The 17996-nt window shown below is 42.4% G+C and overlaps 1 protein-coding gene across 5 annotated transcripts in view; it reads left to right on the forward strand.

The window, feature by feature from the left end:
- The first annotated feature begins 12195 nt into the window (after window positions 1-12195).
- Window positions 12196-17996, forward strand: part of LOC131572654 (inactive histone-lysine N-methyltransferase 2E-like) — a 56788-nt gene continuing 50987 nt past the window's right edge. For 3 of the 5 annotated variants that reach the window (XM_058825905.1, XM_058825904.1, XM_058825903.1), the window contains exon 1: window positions 12197-12471. The gene's annotated coding sequence lies outside the window, so the exon portion shown is untranslated. Of the gene's footprint in view, window positions 12472-17996 lie in introns of all 5 variants that reach the window. The other 2 variants (XM_058825906.1, XM_058825907.1) reach the window with 2 other exon arrangements.

Here is a 17996-nt window from a genome sequence, read left to right on the forward strand (position 1 = left end):
CTTCAGTCCAGCATTTTCTTTTGACATTTACAAATAAAAATTTCATTCAGATAGAGCAAAACTAGCTGAAGTTTTGAAAGAGTCCTTAAGTTTGAAAATAGGATAAATAAATCTTACATACTATGCTGTCAGCTCATACATGCCAGCTGACCACAACATACAGAGTATACCTAGTTGTACACATGCAGAAAGCTGAGGAAGGAGACAACCATGGAATGACTTTCTACTTTCACAGAAAGAAGTCTCCCAGTCACCCTCTCTACCCTGAGACTCCAAAGCTTACTCAAATTTCACATATGGGCAGGAAACCAAACTATACCACATGGCCAGAAATCTGTAGTAGTTCAGATGTGAGTTCCCAAAGGGAAGGAAGTTAGAGTTAAATACAAGTCCAATCTGTGTTTCCCCTCTGAGCTCCAGAAGATGAATGGAAAAAGGCTGAACTTTCCTGCGGCACAACAGCTAGGAATCATGTGATATAGGATATAGCATAACTGCTTGAAATAAGGATGTTACACACATGCAGATCCCCTCTAAACTGGTCTTTCAGAATTCCATAGCTGCATACAATGCCTGTTTTTATAATTTTTATGATCAGTAGATTACAGACATACATAGCCTTGAGCTACTTGAAAGTTGTACAGTTCAAGAACTGCAGGTTAGACCTGCTTATTTTCCAAGACAGATTTCAGTCAGGTTCCTTTCTTATAGTCCATCTTGTTGCTGCAGTTAGGGGCAACTCCTCCACTGATGATGTATTCAAATTCAAGTTTTTTTCTGTTCCCCTTTTTTAAATACTAAGTGAACAACAGCTTATGAAACCTACAAATGCAAATAAAAATACTTCTCTAACAACTATTCTCTGGTTAACATCAGGAATATACTTTTTTGTTTTACCCATCCCTCTACAGACCTGCAGTTACCAGTAGAGGACTTCATCCTCCCTTTGGCCATTTGTAATCATAAGCACAGTCCTTTGCATATATTGGTATTTCGTGCTTTCATTGTTTTAGCTTTCCTGTGATAAAATACAGCTAAATGGACCTTGGGTATATACTGTGTATATACTCACTATTTACAGAAGAATATATTCAATCCCAACTTTTCCTTGGAACAGCCAAAAAGGCCCGGAGTCCCCATTCAAACATTTCCAGTTGAGAATCAAAACTAAAGGAGTTTCAAAAAGGTATTACATGTCAGACATGCTACTGCTTAATGGGACTCAAAAATACATATTAAAATAAATGCTTACATGAGACTCATGTAATAGAAAAGCGAATGAGCTTAATGAAACATCTCATCTTTATTAATGATATGACAAACAGAGCAAGATTTCAGCTTATTAACTACAGTATGAGCATTTCTTAGTAGTAAACAACCCTCTTCTTCACTCCAGTGTCAATTAGGCACATCCAAAATTCAGATTCAACCAAGAATCTTAGAAACACACAAAGAAAAACAAGTTCTACTGGACCTGCTTTTTTGGACACACAGTTCAGTTTTTTTCTTTCCTGATCTATTTCTGTAGTAGGGACTGATGATGCAGAAGGATAGGACCAATACTAAAACAATACTCATCCTTGCACCATGTAAAAAAAAAAAACCACTACATAAACTGTTACTTCAGATATCCCTTAAAGGCTTCAGAACTGAAAAGTGATCCAAGACTGCAACATGCTATTTCTAAAAAGATGCAATAGATGTTCTACACATATTAATACACACATTCAAAACAGAATGTAGAGGTTACTTATGGATGCTAAATCTGAACCAGAGTGCCTGTAGTTATTACAGGCCACAGAGCTCAGTCCTGCCTGAGAGCTAGCCTGAGAAATTCATGGGAGGATTTGAAAACAATCCTCAGACAGAAAACAGCCGCGCCAGGTGCTGTTTGTCTGTCCCGTGTTTTCTTGGCAAGAGAAGGTCAGAGGGTGTTATACACCACTGACCAATGATGGTGATGTAGTGATTTACTAACCAATAAGTTTCCTTTCTGTACTTTCCACGAACCAGTCTATAAAACAAGGCTGAAGCAATAAACTAAGGAATTCTCCTGTTCTGACTCCACGAGAGTCTGTGTCGCCTCTTTCCAGCCGTTCCTTAATAGAGCGACAGTTACTTTTACTGAATGCAATCAATAGATAAATCTTGCTCAATGCTATTTAAGCAAAAAGAAGCAGCACCCAGATCAAGACACTTTGATCAATACATAGGTGGGCTACAGAAAAAAAAAAAAATTAAGCTTCATGCAGCATCTACAGACACACAGAAGCACCTTTCAGCAAGTCACTTCTATATATAAGAAACATTTGTAGACAGTTCAATACCTCTAACTTGTGATACACTATCTACAAAATACATTATTAGAAGGCTGCAAGGTTCAGTCACAGGAGAAATTTAAAATGCAAGGCATAGCCACAGAACAGAAAGCATGAGTATATTCTTACTAGATAACAGAAATATGTAGAATTGATGAGTTTTGTTTTAAATGAGTTAACAGGTCTGTAGCCCATTTCAGTGTCATGAATTACTGAAATTAAAGAGTATGTTTAAGCAAACAGACAAAAGGTATCATACCTTTCATAAAGATCACCCTGCTTTGCTCACTGCAGGATGAGGTTAAAATAGGTCCAACACTATGTTCTTCTCCTTCCTGTAAGCAGAAACACTTGGCCTACAAGGCAAAATTTAAGTAGCTATTCTTCTCCTTGATTTCTGTTAACTATTTCAATTTCAATTTACTTAAAGGGGAACAGGATTATTAAGTATTATTAAATAGTCATACCACTGAAACAGAAGATAAGACAAACTAATTTAATTAACAGCTTCACTTAAAAGGCCACTAATGTTTCCACACAATCTGTGGGAAGTGTGGAAAAAGAGCTTGCCTGTTCTAGAAAAAGATAAATCAGAAGACCCTGCACTGTCAAAACTCCTAGAAGTAGAGTAGGCTTGGCTACAGCCCTCAGGCTTCAGTCCTAATAATGCTTTGAAATTAGGATTCCCTCCCATTAATTAGGTTTACACTAGCAATTGCAGGGTCACGGGAGTGTCTTGAAAGAGTTCTAAGACACACAACTCAGTATGTTGATTTTACACTATGTAATTTATTTTATAGCAGCATTATTTTTTTTTCCCCATTCACAGCAGTTTCCCCAGTTTGAAATATCCCTGCCTGTCAGTTTTAAGAGATAAACCAAATCTAAATGCTTCATTACTATTCTTTACTTTTTGACCCAAACTACATAATACATATTCTCTGAAGTAGTCCTTCAGTTTTGGAATTCCCATCTTAGAAGTATGTGAACGCCAATACGTAGCGTCTGTACCTCAGGCCTAGACTAAAGTAGGCAATGTTAGACAAGGAGAAAAAGCCTTAAAATACTAGCACTACCTGCCTACAGAACCCAGTTGCATTTCTATGCAATTTTCCAATGCTAGTGAAAATCGAAAGGTGGCATACAGTAGTGTCACACCATTATAGTAAGTGGGTTATTGCAAATCAGTAGCAGATTAATCAAACCTGCTATGTTCAAGATTCACCAAGAGATATACCATTTTAAGTATTTAGAGCTCTTATCTCTTCTTGTACTCTCCTGAACATAGCAAAGCAGGTGCTCTGACACTAGGCATCCTATTGAAGTTTGGCTAGGCTGTCAAGCACCACAGACCTAGAATTGTAAGAGTATGCCAAACTGGGAGAGATCCATCAGAATCATGGAGTCCAGCTCCTGGCCACATGCAAGACACCCCAAGAACCACATCATGTATCTGAAAGCACTGTCCAAACGCTTCTTGAACTCAGGCTGATGCTGTGACCACTTCCCTGACAGAGCCCATTTTAGTGCTCAACCACTCTCTGGGTAAAAAACTTTTTCCTAATACCCAGCCTATACTTCCCCCACCTCAGCTTCATGCCATTTCCTGAAGCCCTGTCACTGGTCACCAAAGCGAAGACACCTCTATCGTTCATTGTTGATACCTAGAGCCAATGAGTCAATGGCCCACTACCACTATTTCCTAGTGATTCATCATCTCCCCTCTCCAACGACACTCAGTGCAGTTCAATTTTACTATCTCTGAAGAGGAGACACTAAAGTTCAAAAATTACTGTTAGCTGAGCCCAGACATTGTGGCTCCTGCATGAAGTATAGCCTTTCCTATGACTATGCAGAGATAGGGAAGCAGAAGTGTTTCTCAGAAAGTTTAAAAATAGGATCTGACAACTGCCCAGCATGCCTTTATAAGCTTATGAGCTTGTTCCAGCATATGCATGCTGGACTAATGGAACACAGCTTTGGAGATCAATTTGAAGTAGCACCATTCCAACAAAAGCAGTAGTTTCATTTTATGAAGAGTAGTCTTGTAAATCAGGGTATTTGTGACAATCACATTCAGTACTATTTAATAAACCTTTAATTAGAAGACCCATAGTTGTTCTGAATGGAATTTGAGACAGCTTACCCTGGCTCACCAGATAAGAGCATACTGCACAATCTATCATCAGCCTGACAAACTGGGCCACAAACACTGTAGCCCAAAATGAAGCAGCACAACCATTGCTTAGCACGTACCAGGGAACAAAGCTGGTAAAACACCTCTTAGGCTAGAGATTAAATTACTAACTCAGTATCATGAGCTACAGTCTCACAGTCTCTTTGAGGGATTGCTTTGTCTGCATTAACAAAGTGGCACAGTTCTGTACCTGGGATTTTATCTTATTTCACTAAAATTTGGGGAATCACATGACAGTCCTGTGTCATGACTAACCTGCTAAGTAAAGGCAGGAACGTGGAAGGAGGGAGTTTAGCACAAGAACTGGATACTAATGCTTGTTTCCCAGCTACTTGTTCAGCTGAAATTCCTGTGTCCTCCACACTAGTTTTAACACCTCCTATATGCCACACTAGTATTGGACTTGTATTTGGTTCATCTGTAGCAGCTGTACTAGCACTGGACCAAACAGCTATGAAAAATCCATGAGACAGCCAACTGGACAAAAAGATACCAACTTTTGTCAATAAAATACTAAAAACAAATACTGAAAGAAAGCTTCATTAGTTACCAGTCTACTGAAGCTTGCTGGAAACAAATCCATTACTATAACCAACAGCAGTCAATGTCAAACAGGTACCCATTCTTAGCCACCTTACCGCTGTCAGACACCATAGAACAGTTTGGGTTGGAAGGCACTCTGAAGATCATTGAGTTCCTAGCCCCTACCATGGGCATGGACAACTCCACTAGTCCAGATTGTTCAGTGCCCCATCCAATCTGCCCCTGTGCACTTTCAGAAATGGGACATCCACAACTTCTCTGGACAACTTACTCCAATGCCTCACTATCCTCTAAGCACCCCTTCCTAACATCCAATCTAGATCTCTCATCTTGTAGTTTAAACCCATTTCCTACCACTATCTGCCATGTAAAAAGTCACTCTTTTTCATAAGCCACCTTAAAACACAGGAAGGCTGCAATGAGGTCTCCCCAAGAGCATTTTCTTTTCTGTACTGAAAAGCCCCAGCTCTCTCAGCCTGTTGAGTATTTCTGTTTTGAGTCTTAACAGACCACACTGAGTCGTACAGCAGTCTTCACAAGCTAAACCTTTGAAGAGACATGATATACTCCTGCATTTCTACTTTTGAGTAACGTTTACTGCATGACCATGCCATGTTAACAAGCTCACAGATGGAGCAGTCACAATAAGAAGTTTCAGTAGTTTATTTTGTCCAATACTTAATAAGCACAAAAATCCAGCAGCTAAGATTCGCTTGGTTTCTGCACTTCCAAGAAACACAGTCTTGCTTTTTGTGACAGGATCGCCTTCAGTAACTTCCCAACTGGTTTAGTCCAAGTCTCCAAACTGGCAGTATCGTCCCTTGCTTTCTTCCTGAAGATATTCAAAAATCACCATTGTAAATAAACTACTCAGGAGCTATTCAACCACTGGTTATTTTCATCAAAGATCTGCTATCAACAGCATTTCAAGTTCTGCATTATAATCGTGTCTGAGCACTACCTCATTATGAAAGTGGCTACACAGACCTTAATATTGCCCTCCACAGGAACTAGTAGCTCATCAGAAAGACTCTACTTCAAGTAACAGTCATGCTGGAAGGAGAAACCAAACCAATGCCCCACTTCACTACCCAAAGGTCATAGCAGTGAACCTGGTACAAATTCCCACTAATTCCAGGATTAAGAAGCCACACAACAGCTTTAAAGTTGCTTCTTTAAGTGAGGAACTCAACTGTTAAGAATTGTAGAACCAGCCAATAACCTATTTTCCTTATAAAGCAAAACCTTACTAATCTCAACTTTTCCAGAAAGGTTCATTATAACACAAAGCCTAAAGCAGTGTGCAAAGAAGTTCTTGTCCTGCTGCTCTTTGAGCATTGAACACAGTCTGTCCAAACCCAACTGGATAAACTGATGAGCTGTCAGGCACTAGAACTCTTTTACCTCATGCAAATAATGCAAATTCATTTGGCTAGTGACTACTGTGACCCACAGGTACCACTTTTTACAATTAACTCAGAACCCACCCTGTAGGAATAATTCTTCACTGAATACCCCAGCTGTTAGATTATCAGCCATGTCTGGATGAAGCAAGCTTATTTCAAGTTTTACCCTGTTCCAACAAAACAAATCTAAAATCCTATGAACACTTAACTAGCCTGTAGCTGAGAATACCCTTTCACTTAATTTTAAAAGGTTACAAATACAGTGAATCTGAAGTGCTCTTGCTACCCACAACTGAAAGTTGATCTAGCAATGACTTACATACTCAAATATACACATACATAATTTTTTTTTTGAGAGTGCCTAGCTCAGTGATTCTAGTTACACTAGCCAAAAGCCTTTAAGAGGTGCCCCTAATAACTGCAGCTTTCCTGAGAAAAGGCATACCTTACTTCACTAACAACTAAAACCTGCTTATCTCCATTTTCCCAGCAGGTGCTTCATTCTGCTCCTGTTCAAACAGAAATATTTGTCAAGCCACACAATGAAGAGTCACATTAGAAAAACATCCATTACTATTAGGCTTATGTTTGATCTATTCTTTGCTTCTCCTTCCCCCACGATCACTTGCAGAAGCAAGAATGAGCAGCTAAAAAAAGGTGCAGGATCATCTTTCAGCATGAGCACTTCAACTGTCTCAATTATGACACTAATGCATAGTCAGATCTATCACACTGTTAGTATCTCTCTCCTTTCTCCCCTAAATACCCTTGAACTCCTGTAAGTCCCTTTGTATGACTAAAGGTAGACAGCAGTGTTTAAGTAACAGGTCTTAGCAAGGGCTCAGACCACACATGCATGCACAGACAGGCTATCATGGCAAGTTAGAACCACATGTCTAACAGCTGGAGAACATCCACCCCATTGAAGTATCCTCATTAAGGAACAAATTGTAGTTCAGTAGAAATTGATAGTTTCCCTGGTAAGCTACCATAAATGTAAACTACACACCATTTTTTACCCAGTCTCTCTCTCCTACAGCTCTTTTGAGATTAAAACAGCTTGCTTCAGACTGGCCATAGGGCAAGTGTCCTGTCTCAAAGAACTACACACATTTCATTTTTACTCATCTCCCACAGCACAAATAATTCAGAATGTGTAAGACATTGTTTTGAGACTGCACTGCAACACTGCCAGAGCTACTGCTTCTTTCAAAGTAACTGCTTCCCCAAAATAAAAACAACCTTGAAACTAACAAGAAATTACTACCAGCTCATTAAAACTTGCCTTCATTTCAATTACTTCATAAAAGCACAGCACACCTCCATTCAAGTACTGCTGCAATAAGCTGCAAGTTACACAGAACTTTTAAAGTAATTCATTTCTTGGTTTTCAGGCAGAATCTGTTATCAAAGTGAGTTATCTAAAAGGCTGCTTTAGGAACTAAAATTCCTGCTGATTTTCTATGTAAACTATTTTATAAGCATTCAAATAATTCTCTTACAGTGAGGGAGGCAATTACTGTTTTATAATTACAGAACACATGCCTAAATGCAAGTACTAATAAAATGGGGTTTTCTCCTCTCATCTTTAGTTGAAATCAATGTTCTCCCTTTAACACATCTGCAACAAAGTATTCGCAATGTCACAATGTCAAGTCCCACATAAATCTGTGTTAAAAGAATCACTGTACACTGAAAGCCTCTCTGGAAGCTTCCATTACAAAGGAGTATTTACCTTGTGTCATATGATGCTTACACAAGAAGAATCAGTAATCCACTCATTTTAATGTTTGATCAACAAAACCTGCCTGCTCCTAACACCACTTCCAGGAAGCTTTTTTTTTTTTAAATAAAGAACGAACAAAAAACCACCACAGCCTCACAATCTAGGACTCAAGTATCTTGCTCTTTATAGTCTGCACAGAAGTCAGTTGGCACAATGCTCAGCTGACAGCCACGTTCTGACACTCAAAAAAGGAGGGACTGCTCTTTTAGAAAACAGAGTTTACCTCCAAAAACCTAAGGTCAAATAATACTACTGCTTTTGAAAGCTTCACACTCCTAATTTTTCACATTTCTAATTACCATCTTCTCCCTTTCTTTCCTGGTATCCTCTGTAAACCTACAAAGGAAATATGTAGTGCTATTAGATGCTTCCCATCCCGCTTTTCTACCCTTCTTCCCACAACACAGAGATGCCCTGAAGGCTATATATGTGACCAATATGAACTACTTACAGTAACTCCTAAGTCCCCAGTCAGTTCTTATGTAACTGAACTCCACCTCACCGTATTACTTATGTAACCCATATTAAAGAGCAGCTATTATACAGGAATCTTCCCTATTAGTCACACACTCAGTTACTTTCATTCCAGTTCTCAAACGGCACATTTGTGAAATAGACAAGCTTTATGCTCTATCAGGTTGCTACTGTGGAGGTAAAAAGAAAAAAAAAATCCTATCTATCCAGGGACAGACTAAGAACAGAAAAAGTGAAACATTTCTGAACAGAACAAACCAAAACCCTTAAATCATCAACAATTTTAACCATTAATTTGTTCATTGGGTTAGATGCAGTGGCTAAATTTACACCCTAGCATACAAGACATGGAAACTAGCACTGAATTGCTTTCAAAATATGAGAACCTCAACCAGACAGTAACAGCAGTTACATTCCTTAAAGGAAAGAGTTAAGATTGGAAAACATACATTTTTCACTTCCCATCCAGCAAATACTGAAATGAAAAAAATACCCAGAAAATATATTTGCCAACCTTGCAGGCCTATCCAGACCTGTGTAGCAAGTTCATTTTCCTATGGACCTCAAAGTAAAACACAGGGAGTCCTCACAATACGCACAGACCATATTTTTCTGTTGCACTAAGTATATACATCAATTCCCATGTTAAAGATGCAGGCCATCTGCGGCCTGACTTTGAAATACATCTATCGCTTCACAGAAAGCTGCTCAACTCCAGCAATAGGTTTCAGTAACACACAAAGAACAGCGATCCACCTTTCCTGTTCAAACAGCATGAAGTCATGAACACCTGGCAGATTTTCCCTTGGCCCCTCCACCCGTACCCCCGGCAGAGCAACACTGGAACAGCCAGTATCTCCTCGTCAGAGGAACAACCCCGCATAGCCTGTGCGTTTTCCTCAGCGGCTTTAATGCGGTCATTTAGACATCGCTTAAAACGACTGTTCCAGTAAGAACCACTCCATAACCCCTGGAACTTAGCTCAGAGCGAAGTGCCTTCGCGCAGAGCGGGCGGCACTACCGTGAGCGCACCCGGCTCCCACGCTCGGGCGGAGCCAGCAGGCGCCCAGGGGGAACTTTCCCTGGCGGTGGGTAAAGCCTTGCGCAGAGAGGGGGCGGAATGGAAAGCTTCCCCCAAGAGCAGCTACACCCTGGAGGTGGGTGGAGAGTAGGAGAGAAGCGAGAACCTTCCTCGGCAGCAGCTACACCCTCGTGCACAAGGCTGATGGGGGAAGGGAACCAGCGCGGGACCGACGACGTTGTGCGGGAGGAGGGGGAGGGAAGCCCGGGCTCTCCCGGGCAGCCGCCGCCGCCGCCTAAGCCAGCTTGGTCCGCAGCCAAACCCCACAGGAATGCAACGCGGTCACATGACCTCCGGCGGACGTGCAACTCCCTTCCCTCTCCAGGGACACCCTGCGCCATCTTGTACTGACGCAGTTACAAAGGCAGGCACGAGTTGCTCCCCTCTCGCTCGTTTCCCGCTCCTCTCGGCACAGCCCCGGCACTATTTGGGAAGGAGAAGCCCAAGCCTGGTCCTGCTTTCCTTTTCGCCAGCTCTTCGGGGACACCCTGCCCGCGGAGTCCTCCCTGACGCTGAGATCATGGCGCCCGTTTTCTCCCTTTGCCTCCCCCGGCAGCTCCCAACCCTGCCCAGCTGCGGCTGCCCCTGCTGCAGGATGATGTCAGCGCCAGCCAATCAGGGCGCGCCGGGCCACCCAGGCCAGCTCGGCCATTGGCTGCCGCGCCGCTCCCGCCCCCCTCCTGACTCGGGCCCCGCCGCGGTTCGCTGCGGAGCCGCAGCCAAGGCACAAGTGCGGGGAGGGGAATAGGAGGGGAAGGGAAAAAAAAAAAACCTACACAAAAAACCGACAACCAAACCCACCAAGACGCCAGCCGCCATTTCGCGCAACAACAGGCAGAACCCGAGCGAGCAGCCCCAGCCAAGCGCCCTAAGGAGAGAGAGAGAGAAAGAAACAAGAGACACACGCACAGAAGAGTTAGACAGGAAAAAAATACCCATAGACTCCGCCATGATCACAAGACGTTTAATCGCCCCCCCTCCTCCCTCAGACTTAATGCCCCATTACAGCCGCCTCCTCTACGTCCAACCAGCTAGCAGATCCCTTCACCTCGGCTCCCTCCTGCCGCAGCAGCAGCTGTTTAGAGCCTCAAACTCTCTGTGCCCAAGGTGTGGGGGGACGCTAGTCTATGGCGCTGCTGCTAACTGCTTCTCCAGTCACCCGAATGTGGTGGCTCCATCGAGGCAGGGTAAGAGCTGCCAGCCCAGCTTTTATCTGGTGCCCCGAGTTTGCGCACTGAAGGAGGCTCGCTCAGCCCCTGGTGGGCGTCGAACGAAACCCCAGCCGCCGCCTCCCCTCCCTCCATCAGCCATATCGCTGGAGGGGCTGAAGCCGGGCAGGGGAGGCAGGGCGGCGTACGGGTACAGCGGGAGCTGGGAGGAGATACGGTGGTAGGAAGGGAGCGCCTTACGAATGGCGGGGCTGTGTCTGCCCTGAAAGGCTGAGCGAGCTCCTGCCTTTGGCAGCGCCCGCTGGTCTGGACGGAAGCGCGCCATTCCTGCTCCCCGAGCGCTGTTCCCTAGAGGGCAAACGAGGCTCGTTCGCCGCTTGCCTCCTTCCCTACAGAAGTGCCTTCAGCGAGTGCTGTCCCACTCGCTTTAAGGAAAGAAGCTTTCTCCCACTTGCCTTTGAGTCCTAAACGCTTCGGGGAAGATTCTCAGCCTCGAGTGTCTTACTGAGAGTTTCAGCCAAAACCTCCTGAGCAAGTCTGCAAAAAATTGCCGCTTTCTTTCTCCCCTCTTCCCCGCCCCTCAGGTAGTTCTTCTGCGTTTGAGATCCGGCGGGTGTCTCCGGCTTTTCGCGCAGTTTAGGCCGAAAATGTGCTGTTAGAGACTCATAAAGAACACATATGCTGACAGCATCGACGGTCGTGAGGAAGAAGCCGGAGGTTGAGGGTGTGAGAGCGGCCAAGGAGGGAATTTTGGCTTTTATTCCTCCGAGGATGCAGCTCTGACTCAGACACCCTCGCCCCCGCCCGCGCTCGGCCCCACAACAGGCCGGGACGGAGCCCCCGCCCCTCCCGCGCGGGCTGCGCCGCCGGGGCTGCGGATCGCCCCCGGCGCCAGCCCCCGCTGCCGCCGCCCCTCCTCCGCTGCCCTACTTCCCTCCTCACGGCCCCCCTGCCCAGCCCCTGCCGCAGTCTGGTGCCGCGGCCGCGCCCAGACCCCGGAGCCGTTCAGCGTGTTGCAAAATGGACTCTGAGGGCTCGGCTGGCGCGGGCTGCGCTCCCGGCCCGTAAGCAAAATGGCGGCTGTTTGGCTTCGCCTTGGTAACCCTGCCCCTGTCAGGCGGGGCGGGTGAGCCCCGTGCAGGGGGAGGGAGGGGAGAGCGGACGCCATTTTCCCAGAGAGAGGCAGTGACATAGAAGGGAGCGTAGGAGGCTGGAGGGAGGGAGGCACGGGAGCAGCGGCGGCAGCAGCGGGGTTTGTACACAGGTCCCAGGGCAAAGGCGCCTTTGAGCTGGTCCCTGTAGGGTTCTGCGCACTGAGCTAGGTTTGGGGGGAGGGGGGGTCTCCTCTTTCCCTTTTCTTTCTTTTACTAGAGCCTACTGAGGGCTGAGTCCTGCCTAGGGTAGGGATATCCGCAGTGGGGCTGTTGCATTGTTTTGGTTGGGATAGAGAAGGGGCTCAGCTGAGGGGTCCTACTGCCTGGCCTGTGACCATTACAGGTGAGTCTTTGGTTATTACCAGCATATTCTGCTGTGGGTGCTTTGGGGGAGGGGGGGGGGTGGAAAAAGGGAGTGAAATGCGACGGTCATGTCTCATTACCTTCGGTGCGAGTATAATTCCTTCTAACCCTGAAATGTGTTTAATTTTTGTTTAAGTTGCCTTGAATTTGCTTTTCCTTTTGTGGGGTTTGGTTAAAAAATGGCAGGCTGTCGCTATATCTTATGAATATGGCGGGTTACTGTAACTGGAGGAGCTGAGGAGAATTTTTTGGCAGTTACGCCAGATTTATGCATTATGCTTGGAAAATGAGCCAAAAGGAGCTATTATGTGACAGCATAGGCTTCCTTGGGCTGGCGGTTTTCAGAACGGGTTTGTGCGTTATTGGGACTGCGTATTGAGTTTTACGAAGCTTGGGGAAGCCTATTCTTTTCCTCCATCCTGTATATTTTTGCTTTGTGGTACTAAAATGGCTCGTTATAGGCCTAATCTCTTTGCCTTCCACACCCCCGCCTCCCTGCCTGCCTCCCTGTTAATATCTCTGTTTCGTGGTGTAACCTGGACAAACGGAGAGCTGTCCCCAGGAGTTTCTGTGCCAATTTAAAAGGGGATCATTCTCCCCACCCCCTTTCTCGAGGCTGTAAGTAGTTACACTGGTGCACCTCTTCCTTGCTTTAGTTTCTGCAGGCAGTGTTCGGGTTCCCTGGGTGGCATATATCAGTCTCTTTCCTGAAGCAGTAAGTGTTGGTGGGTTAGACCGTATTGCTGCAGACACAGGGGAAAAGAAACAAACGGTTCACTGTGTACTACTAAATAGGGTAGAGAAACATAATATAGCCTGATTATAAAGGTCCTGTATTCCCCCATACTCGGCTATTAGGGAATGTGCGGTCTCTGAAAGCCCTGAGGTCCCTAAAATGGTACGTGCTACGTGTCGTCAAAAGCAGAAGTTCAGTGCTGCATCTGGGTTTAGGAATGTTTTAGTCTGTTTATTTACAATAGCTTAAAGGAATAATAACGAAGCATTTTTGTTACTTAAGGTTCAGATCAGAGAAAAGCAGGAGATATCCATGTCAGTACTTGCAATGCATGATTAATTGGTTATCATCACTATACTTTTAAAGTTACTTTTAAAAAAATGTGGAGTAAATTTATTAATTTCCCTCTTTTGTCCTTTAGAGATTCTAAAAATGGCGGCCTCAGGCTGATGTTGTGGTAATCTAATCAGCTCGGGTCCTCCACACCCCATGCAGTGCGTTTGTCTGCAGCATATTAGTGTCTTACTATGTTTAAATGAAAAGGCTGTTCCCTTCAAATAACGTACAAAACATCTCTTGACTTTACTGCGATTTAAAAATGCTGTGTTCCAGCTGATTAATTTTATTGGTTATGTGTGTGAAAGGCAAGTGAACGAGACCACTCTTGTCGGGGAAAAGGGGGGTGGAAAAGAGGCAGCAGACTCAAGCAGCTCCTTCGAGGGGTGTGTATATGGTGCTGTAAGGTAGTATGTATGTCAGTTTAGTAGATCGGAAAAGCTGCGTTTGTGATCGATACTGTAGAACTGTCTGTCCTACTAACGACATAAAATCAGTAATATATATCAATGCGAGTAGTGGATTACGATCACTAAGACAGCAAAATATTTTTGTGGAAGCACATATGTGAACGTCATGTTCATCTAGGAAATACCTTCACTGGACATCGGTGTAGTAATTCCATGTATTCAAAGTTTGAGAATACGAAATGAATTTAAGGGACTAATGCACGTGAGATTATAACCTGTTACTTTATTTCACGACACGGAATTTCTTCTGCTGCCATGTAATCTTTGCATTACATTTTTTTCAGTTTATTTTGTATATTGTTATATAAATTGTATATGTGATAATACACATACAAGATACAAGTACTGAGGGAAGGTGTGGTTTGTAACCTCTAATTTTTTTCCTAAATGAAATATGAACCTTTTAGTATCACCACTATAAATATGTTTGAGTGGGGGGAAGGGAGGTCACAAGGATTCATTATTTGGTAGTTGGTGTAGTGTACTCTGATACATACTATAGAAGCTGCAAATTGTATGTTTGAAACAACAATAGCAAAAAATAAATTTTCACCTTTTTTTAAATGCGTGTCTTTAATCTTGTCCTTTAAATTAATGCAATATGAATTCCTATTCCAATATAGCTTTAGAACCTTCTGGATTTGCTAAGCAATCAAAAGTAAGGTATTGAAGGGGCAAAGCTGTCGTCAATCTCTGATGAATTTTAATTTGAATAGCACTGATGTGGGATTTAAGGTATACCTGAAGTTGAACAGTAGGATAGTTAGACTTTGAGGGTGTTGTTAATGCATGCCTTTAGTGTGTTTTGAGGCCAAAGGCTGAGTGATTTTGTTAATTCTCCAGTAACGCATGCTCCCATCATCTTTATTTATATAAATACAATTTATTTTTTTTCCATGTCTTATTCTCTTTATTTGAGAGCACAAGAATAAGACTTTAAAGAGTATATGTGCCTTTATGGAAACTTTTTGCCTTTTTCTTTCCTTGCTTTCAGTTGAAAGCTCCTGTTCTTGATGCTGTACAGTCTGTAGCTCTTCATGGCCTCTTTCATGTTCTCAGGCAGACATCTGATTCACAGTTAGAGGAAAATAACTTTGTACATGTTACAAAAAGTGTTTGGGGGACAATAATGAAATAACCAAAAAAATACTAATTTTCAAATTTTACAGTTTATTTTATGCACTAAGAACCTCTTGGGAATTTAGAGATCTTTCTGAGTTTTCCTGTATGAGTTTTAATGAGTCAGTTTGCCTTTGTGACTCAGTTTCTCCATTTGTAAAAACAGATTTGTGATTTAAGGAGATGAGAATACAAAACAAATTCTACCTTTATTTTTTAACTCCATTGATGTTTTTATTTATATATTCATAAAAAATGAAATACCCCTCTCCCCCAAAATTAATACAAACTTCTTCAAAGAGGGAAGGTTTGAAATCTAAATTCCTTTTTTTTAATACATGTTTCTGTTCCACAAACATTGTGTTACAAATGCAATAGTATGGATTTGAGTTATGAAACCATTTATGTATCTTGAAGTTTTTCATATCTAAAGGAAAAATTTGCTTAATTGTCACTTAGCCTTTTTGGTGAGTGTTTCTGCCCTCTGGGAAATTCCAGAGGGGAAATAATACTTACTCTTTAGACTAAATCTAGGGAAAGTTTCTCTTAGGACTAAATAACCTCTTCAGGTAGCTTTAAAATAATGCAGCCCCTGATTTTTCTTGGACAACTTCAGCACACACAACTATTGAAGTTCTGTTGGAAAGCAGAGGAAATCAGAAATCAGTGGCACACTAAAGGCTGAAGTGTTTCTCCAGTTATGATCTTGGTTTGACTAAGGACAGTCTTAATTTTGCCTGCATGCTAATACTAATTTTAGTAAGGACTATTTGTGGGACTGAGTTAAGGAGTGGTGTATGTAATCGTGGTATTGTTCTAACTAGATTAATGTAAATGAAGGTTTAATGAAAGTATTTTGCTGTTGTCACGTGACATTCTAACAAAATTTAGTGGGAGGGGTATAGATGGGTAAAGATATAAAATAGCACCCAATTCAGACTTCTACAGAGATCCTGAAGAAGTGCGTCTATGTTATTTGCCTCTTGACTTCCTTACAAATGAGCATTTGTGAATCTCTCAAAGGCATATTTTGTTGGACAGTGTTTTTTCAACAGGTACACTGTTTACACTGTTTGTTTTTCCACTGTGCAAATAGTTCTGATTTATTGCTGAGAGTGACACTTAAGACATCTGTGGGGGGAAGAAAAGTTTCCACAGATGTGGAATGTGGATTATGGGAAAAACGCTCAATTTCATGCTTCCAAATTCAGGATTATTTTAAATACTAATTGTAGTGTTCTTTTGAATGGCGCAAGATGAATATTTCTGTCTGCTTCAGTGTTCCCATTTTCTTAGTAACCAAAGAGTTGTACTCACAAAACCTAATCTCTTTGAGGATCCAAAATTCTGCTCATGACCTTCACATTACAGAAAAAAATGTGCTGTAGTTGTGTTCAAAGAAAAACTGCTGTTAACCTTTAAGGCATAACAAACAAGTACTTAAAAGAAACCTTTTCAAGGTTTCATATACTTGCTAGGAGATAGTGAGATTATTTTTATTTCCTCTTACAAGTCTTAATGAAGCAGGCAAGGTTTAAGCTGTGTTGGTTGTTAGAAAATTTTCAAAAGGTTATCTGTAAACCTTTGAAGACAGTTTCATTGCACAGAGAATATTTCTTTAACATGCCTGACCTAAGTGGTTTTGTATCTTATTTTTCAAAATTAAAATATGGGTAAGAACTTTAGTAAATCAGTGTCCATTCAAATGATGTGTTTCAAAAGTGCATGTGAAGAATGTATTATAGTAGCACACAGATTGCATCCTTTGCGAGTAGAGTATGTTTGTTACTTTTGCATATTGTATACTGAAGTTCAACCTCTTGTTTCATGTGAGTTTATACACTGCTTAGATGGAGATCCAGTGCTTTAAAAGCTAAGTGAGACTTTGAAGGGATCAGCAATTTTGCAAATCAAGCACTTGACAGAATAGTATTGTTCCTAGTTTTAAAGTTTAAAATTAGCACTTGGATAGTGTAGATACTAAAATTTCACATTGCAGGCTCAGGTTAAGGAAAGCATTTTTATTTTATTCTCATTTGTACTTACGTTTTTTGTATTTTATACCATTATAATCTAGGTAATCATTCACTTTTATAACTTCATCACAAAAGTAAATTGCTATTAAGTTCAAAGACAGGATGATAAGACTAAATTTTAATGACATTATTGTACTTTATATTGCAACTTAAGAAGGAAGGCATGTAATCTGTTGTTGGCCTCTTATCTATCATATAATGGTGTGAGCTGGAAGAGACCTTCAAAACCACTTTGTTCCAACACCGTCGCCATGGGCAGGGACACCTTCCACTAGACCAGGGTGCTCAAAGCCTCATCAAAGTCTGGCCTTGAACTTCCAGGAGTAGGACATGCACTGCTTCCCTGGGCAACCTGTTCCTAGTGCCTCAGCACCCTCACTGTAAACAATCTCTTCTAAATAAATCTAATCTAAATCTCTTATCTTTTAGTTTAAAACTGTTCCCCCTTGTCCTATTACTGTCTATTCATGTAAAAAGTAATTCTCCCTCTTTTTTTATAAGCCCCCCCCCTAGTATTGAAAGGCTTTGTTGAGCCTTCTCTTCTCCAGACTGAATAACCCCTGTTCTCTCTGCCTTTGTAGGAGAGGTGCTTAGGCCTCTGGATTATCTTTGTGACCTCCTCTGGACCTGCTCTAACAGATCCACTTCTTTCTTGTGTTGCAGACCCCAAAGCTTGACAAAGAACTGCAGGTGGGATTTCTTGAGAGTGGAGTAGAGGGGCAGAATCATTTCCCTTTACCTGCTGCCCATGCTGCTTGTGATGCAGCCCAGGGCATGGCTGGCTTTCTGAGCTGAGAGTGCAGACTGC

Source organism: Poecile atricapillus, chromosome Z (assembly GCF_030490865.1).
Source record: "Poecile atricapillus isolate bPoeAtr1 chromosome Z, bPoeAtr1.hap1, whole genome shotgun sequence".
Taxonomy (NCBI): domain Eukaryota; kingdom Metazoa; phylum Chordata; class Aves; order Passeriformes; family Paridae; genus Poecile; species Poecile atricapillus.